Genomic DNA, 6,977 nt, shown 5'->3' on the forward strand with positions numbered 1-6,977 from the left:
CTTCTTCTTCTTCTTCTTCTTCTCTCTCTCTCTCTCTCACACACACACACACACACACACGCGTGTGCTCATCTGTCATGCACTCCTACCTCATTTTCATCTCTTAAGAAGATTTCTTATTTCTTCCAAAGATCAGTTCAGTTGTTAACTTGTACAAAGTCGTCTAGGTATTAAACCAGAGCCTAGCCTTACCATTTACCTTGCATTCATTTTATATGTACTTTTATATGTGCACGTGTTGCTCATAACCTCCATAGAGTGCAAACTCATTAAGGGCAAGGAATGTTTGACTTTGTTTTTCTTTGTACACACAATAACTAAGATTGTGACTTGGTAGAGAGAGCAATTAGTAAATGCTTTTTGATTGATTATTGACTCCCACCATTCTCAGTAGAAAAAACAAAATATGTGAGACAAAAGTAATATAAAGTTTTATTCTTGACAGTCTTAATTGTTGTTTATAGGAGGAGAAATCTCTTCTCCATTATCTTCAGCAGAGACGGCCCTCCTTGTCTGGGCAAGCTTCTGGAAAAATCTTCCTTCGCATCTCCTTGGTCTTAACAGTGTAAAGTATGGGATTTAAACAATGGGGAAAAAGGAAGTAGGTGCTAACCTGAGTCAGAGGGGATAGATGCTTCACAAAACAATAAATAAAAGAAGTGCCAATGAGTGGCACATGGAAGATGAGAATAGATATGGGAATATGGGGAATATAGATATGGGGAACACAAGTGTTGATTGTTTTTAGTTCACCATCTTCAGAGGTAGTTGCCAATACTGTGTGCAGGATAAATGCATAGGAAAGGAGGATAGAGAGTGAATCCGAACCTCTCGTAAAAATAGCAGCAATAAGGACCTAAAGGCTATTGACACAGGTGCTGGCACAGGCAAGGTGCATGATATCCTGGTGGAGACAAAAGAAATGGGAGAGGACGATGAAACAGTAGAAGGGGAGCCACTTGATGAGAAAGGGCACAGGGAATACCACACAGACAGCCTGTGTGAGGATGGCTGCCCCTATTCTACAGACTACACTATTTCTAAGGATGATGCCATACCTCAATGGGTTCTGTGTGGCTGCAACTTGCTCAATGGTCATGGCCACCAGACTCAATGTTTGATCAACTATGAATGAAGTACATCTGGACCAGGAGAATATTAAAGATGACAACTCCATAGTCAAACCAGAAGATTTCTAGCAAACAAGTGCAAAGCCAATCACAAGTACTTCTCCTGAGGAATGTTGCTGTGAATAACTTTAAGAATCTACTTTTATAGTATAGTGAACTCTCTATTTATTCAACAATAAACTAAATCAAAATATTCGAGCAACTAAAGAACAACTTTCACAGCAATATAACATAACAACTTACTAATAAAGTGACCACATTGTCTAAATCACAATCTAGAGTAGTCAAGAAAATTCTTCTTTATCTTGACTGGAGGCTGGCTTCCAATTCATCCTTAAGGCAATCATACTTAAGGGGTAGCAGAAAGTACAAATACCATCCACCCCAGGTCACAATAAGTCAAAATCTCATCAGTAAATGAAGAGTACCCAAGTAAAGTCCTTTTTTATCTTAACTTGAGGCTGACTTCCAAACCCCATGGCTCCTCTTCCATGGGCTAACCAGCTCTTACCTGAATTCAGAGGTAGGCAGCTCTTCCCTGCACTCACACCTAAGCAGCTCTCCCTATTTCATACCTCACCTTACAGGGAAAGCTCTTCAAAGTTTATATTTCTAGGAAGACAAAGCTTAAGAGAGCTACAATAATATTTACAGACATTAAGCTTGACAGAGCTATAACAATATTTACACACATTGCCAACACTAGTATCTCAATTTTCTTTCGGTCTGACCAAGTAACACAAACCAAAAGACAAAGCTTTTGTCTGAGAAATCAAACACAAATCAACAGTAAAGTCCTAGGACTTCTGTAAACAGTAGGAAAGCCTTCTATCAGGACCTCTGTAAACAGTAATAAAGTTCTCTTTCAGGACTTCAATTAAAGCCCTGTTTCAACAGACAGAATACTTTGTTCTGACAAAGTAACATCAACACAGACAGAATAGACAGAGTGCTGGATGACACAAACATTCTCCCTCTCAGTTCTCCTTAGTTCCAGTTTGTGCTTGAACTTTTCTCTGCTCTGATCCTTCCTGTTCTGCTTTTTTGGCATGCTCCTCACACCGTGGACTCCATGTAATGACACTTGGACCTATTAAGATCAGGAAAGTTCTCCAAACTCCCTTAGGCACATTAAGGGTAACACAATGTTTACTGTTTCCCACAGACACTTGCTACAATCAAAGCTGAGGCTCAAAGGCACTTGAATAGCTGAACAAGCAGCAAGGCATTACTTCGTTTGCCATTACAGGATGACATAGGGTAGAAGACCAAGTCTAGGTCTTTCAGTGCCAACATGCACAGGAAATAGCACAGGGGGATGATTCATATTTGATGGCAGAGATGATGATGATGATGATGCCATTGCCCAAGACAGCAATGACATAGATGAAACCCAGTGCTGTCCAATAATACTTTCTCTCTAGTCCAGGGATTCCTATCAGGACCAGGTTCACAAAACTAGTAAGTATCTGAGGCCAGATTTGAACTCATAAAGATGTGTCTTCTTGACTCCATGCCTGATACTCTATCCACTATGACACCCAGCTGCCCAAAAAGTATTTATTTTTCACCCCTTCCATCTTGTATATGAGTAAACTGAGGTACAAAAAAATTAGGTGACTTGATCAAGGCTCTAAGCAGCCTTTTTGTATTTGACAATTTCTGATGCATTTGATATTGATAGTAAAGATACTACAGTGGTTTGCCTTTCTCCAACCCATTTTACAAATCTGGAAAAGGACCCAGAAATTATGTGTGTGTATACGTATATACCCACATATTTGTTTATATTTATATATGTATGTATATATGTATCTATGTGTATATATATAGATGTATGTATGTGTGTGTACACATACAGATATATATATACATATATGTGTGTGTGTATACACATACATACAGCATTTTTTAGTGTGATTTCAAATTAGAAACTGAGTTGGGGGGTGGACACCTATTGGAAAATAGCTAAACAAATTAGTATATTTGAATGTAGTAGAATAGGCGTACTATATTAAAATGGACAGTTTCAGAGAAAATTGGGAAGACGTCTATAAACTTATACAAAGTAATGTGGGCAAAAATAGAAGAAAATAATTATACAATGGAAATAAAATTACAGGAAAAAAAACCCAGTTTTGAAAGACTTGGGAACTCTGAGCAGTGCAATGGTAAATCATGAGTGAAGATGACTGAAGAATAAGCATTTCATTTATGTCTTTGCAAAGAAGGGATGAATTTAAAATACAAAATGAGACATACCTTTATACCTTTTGGATGTAGAAAATGTAGGATTCTCTTTTGTTGAATTATGCTATTTCTTATGAAAGTACTACTTTTACTTTTTTATTATTTAACTGAGGGGGTGAATTGGAAGGGGTATATACAAACTCCTTATAGTAAAAAAGAAAAATAACTGATGTTTTAAAAAATCTACTGGGGATCAAATGTTCTAGGATTGAGTTAAACAGAACAACAGATCACATCCTAATATTGATGATAGATAGTGTAGTGTAGATGCTTCTAAATGTAGGATACCTGGATTGAGGTCTCACCTCTGATATCTATGGACTATGTAATCCTGGGCAAGTCACTTATCCTCAGTGCTCAGGGCAACTCTCTAGGACTTTAAGTTGCAAAGCAGGTTCCAAATTGAATTCATAGAGATACTTTCCCAAGTGGGAGTTCCCTATGCCAATAAAGTCACAGGTCTAGTCCCTATGCCATTCACTACCTAATATAACACATTTCAGGAGTGAATCTATATACCATTTTTGACTCCGAAGTTTGGTTCAAAACCCATCTCTCAAATTAATTATCTGTATGATCGACAAGGAGTACTTAATCTCCCTATTTACCAATTCCTTTATATATAGTAGTTACTTCATGGAGATATAGATCCAAGATAAGGGCTTAGAAATGATGAGACACTGTGCTCAGCTCAAGGTTTCTGGGTAAATATTCTACAGTAACTGATTATATGGAAAGGTGGCATCAGAGACTGCTGACTCCAGTCTTTTATTCTCCAAAAGTCACATGAACTGAATGAAACTCCTAAGTCTATAGTTGCTGGGGATCCTCTGGACCTCCGTGTAATACACTGGGGTTTCCATAGCAAGCCTCCTAGCCTTTTATAACTATAGGAAAACCACTGACAAGATTTTCCTTGAACTCTTTTAAAAGACTTGAGTGACTGTCATCTGGTCATAGTCTGCATTTAGTTTGTCCATTTATGGGTTAGAACAGCCTAGGTTTTGATCAAAATGAAATTTGTACCTCTGACATGATGGCTTTGAAAGAAACCTAGAAAACAGAAATATCCTTGTTTAATCAGTAACGAAAAGAATGTGTCTTGTACCTCATACAGTCTGACATTGTTAAACTCTTCTTTCCAGTTGAGTAATGCCCTTCCTACATACCTCAACTCTAATCTCAACAATTGAACTATTCTGCAATGAAATTTAGCAACATTTGCTTCTTGGCTATAGAGGCTACTGCAAAGCATCCATTGGCTCTTTATCTATGTGTTTTCTAGTAATTTTAATATAGATAGAGCTGGATGAGGATCTCACAAAAACATGAAAGTTATGCCACCAGGAGGAAGTGTCTGCTTTAAGGAAAGCATGGGCCTTTCAAAATATCTAAATGGTTTTTTAGTTCTACTTTATGGACTGGTTAGTTATTTCTTAGGTGCTTTTCCTGTTTTCAACAAGATGCTTTGGTCCTACACAAACTTAACTGTGCCACTGAGCCAGATCTATTTTATAAGTACATGCTTTCTTATATTTTATTTAACTGTGTAGTTCTTCTAGTAAGGATTTCTAGGAACAATTCTTATTGATATCCTCCAGGTTTCATTAGGGTGAATTTAAGAGATAAGAATAATAAACTATTCCTTTTAATTACTTTTTTTTCTGGAAATAAAAGATAATATTGGTGTCATAAGAGTCAGATGTGACTGAAATAACTAAACAACAGTGCTTTAAGGTTTGCAAAGCACTTTACACATATTGTCTTATTTGATCTACAACATAACCCTGAGAGGTAGATGCCATTCTGATCCCCATTTTGCAGATGAGAAAACTGAGACAAACAGAGATTAAGTGACTTGCACAGGGTTACCTAAATACAAAGACTCTGGGTTCTGATTAGACTTCAGACCTTCCTCACTCAACTTTCAGCCCTCTATCCATTTTGTCAAGTAACAACCCTTAGTAAACACTTAATGACTATTTGATAAATATCGTTAAGTTGGGATATATGCAGATATAACATAAAGCATAATTAAGAGACGTAGGTTAAATTCACTATGAACATGTGCAATATGGACATATCAGGGGAAAGGGTATTTTCCAGCTGACACATATGTTCATTTAATGGGAATAAATATAAAATACCAGTGCAGGGAGGAGATTGGGGTATCATAAATTGACTAAGACTATGAAATTATTTTGAATCATCTGTGACGACATTAAAGATTTAGCATATAAATGAGACTTCTTTTCCATCTCCATCCCTCTTACATATACCAGAAGGATAAATTTCTATGAAGAAGGACCCATTTTGTTTAATTGGGATCTAGGGAATCAACAGGGCTCCTTAGAGATTCAGGGGGTCAGAATCATCACCTTATAAAGAAAGAGGTGGAATTTGTAGCAGAAGAAGAAAGGCAGATAAGAATAACAGAAAAAGAGCATAGTACAGAGTGATGAATGTGTAGCATGCAGTAGGGAAAGGGGATGATGAAGAGGCACCCAGGAGTGTGAAAGAAATTCACTGGAGAAAGCATCAGAGAGGTGAGGGGCTACAGGAATAGAAAACTGAGGTTGGTGAAAACATACATCATGATGATTTTTTTTCATTTTCAACTACAAACACATGTACAAATAATATGGGCAAAAGTGAAAGAACAGAAAAGGAAAAGGGAGAAGGACTTAGAAATCAAAAAAGAGAAAAGAAAAGCTTAGAATGGGGTAAAAATGGACAGCCTTTCTTGAGCAAAGATCTGAGTTTCTAAAAAAAAGACTATATAGAATATTCTCTTTATTCTAAAGATATTACAGTTTACCCTAATCCAGTGAGAATTAGGTTGGATATTGATTAGGCTCAGTGAGCAGAACATTCTTTGGACATCAGACAAGGTAATGAACAATCAAACTGACACCTAGATGACTTTTGCCATTCTCTTCCTCTCCGTGTCTTAAGAATTGGAAAAAATAAACGTAAGTACAAGACTATCTTGTAATATAGGTCACCAAACTCAAGTCAAACCACTTTTAAAAACGAAAAGTTTACTATTCATTCTGTGACTAGCATGCAAAAAGTGGCTATAACAAATTGTATCTAATGGGTTAGTGACTCCTAATAAGCATTAATTTTTAAAAAGGCTGATTAGTTTGAGAATCAACCTGACCTCAAGGGTCCATTTTACTATCCTCCTTGAAAGCTGTTGAGCTTAGGTCTAGCCAGTTCAAGATTACTAACTAAGAAATGTACAAAGTTGTTGAAATTTAATTGAGCTAAAGAAGATAAGGAATTGAAACATCGAGGAGAATGGAGAAACTAATGAAACATCTACTTTGCTCCAACCTGTCTCTCTCCTCTTCTTTCTTCCATTCACCCCCCAACAATTTCTTTTCCCACAAAAAATGACTTCCTAATGTGATTTGCCAAGAAAATATCCAGGGTAAGAGTGTGTGTGTGTGTGTGTGTGTGTGTGTGTGTGTGTGTGTATGAGAGAGAGAGACAGAGACAGAGAGAGAGACAGAGAGAGAGAGACAGAGAGAGAGAGAGAGAGAGAGACAGAGAGAGAGAGAGAGAGAGAGACAGAGAGAGACAGAGAGAGAG

At 37.1% G+C, this 6,977-nt stretch overlaps 1 pseudogene; it reads right to left on the reverse strand.

The window, feature by feature from the left end:
• Positions 1–490: 490 nt before the first annotated feature.
• The window catches only part of LOC138177732 (olfactory receptor 51H1-like), an 11,120-nt pseudogene continuing 4,633 nt past the window's right edge, over positions 491–6,977 (reverse strand).

Source organism: Petaurus breviceps, unplaced genomic scaffold, assembly GCF_028583685.1.
Source record: "Petaurus breviceps papuanus isolate PSGF00001 unplaced genomic scaffold, PetGlider_PUasm1.0 90444, whole genome shotgun sequence".
NCBI lineage: Eukaryota > Metazoa > Chordata > Mammalia > Diprotodontia > Petauridae > Petaurus > Petaurus breviceps.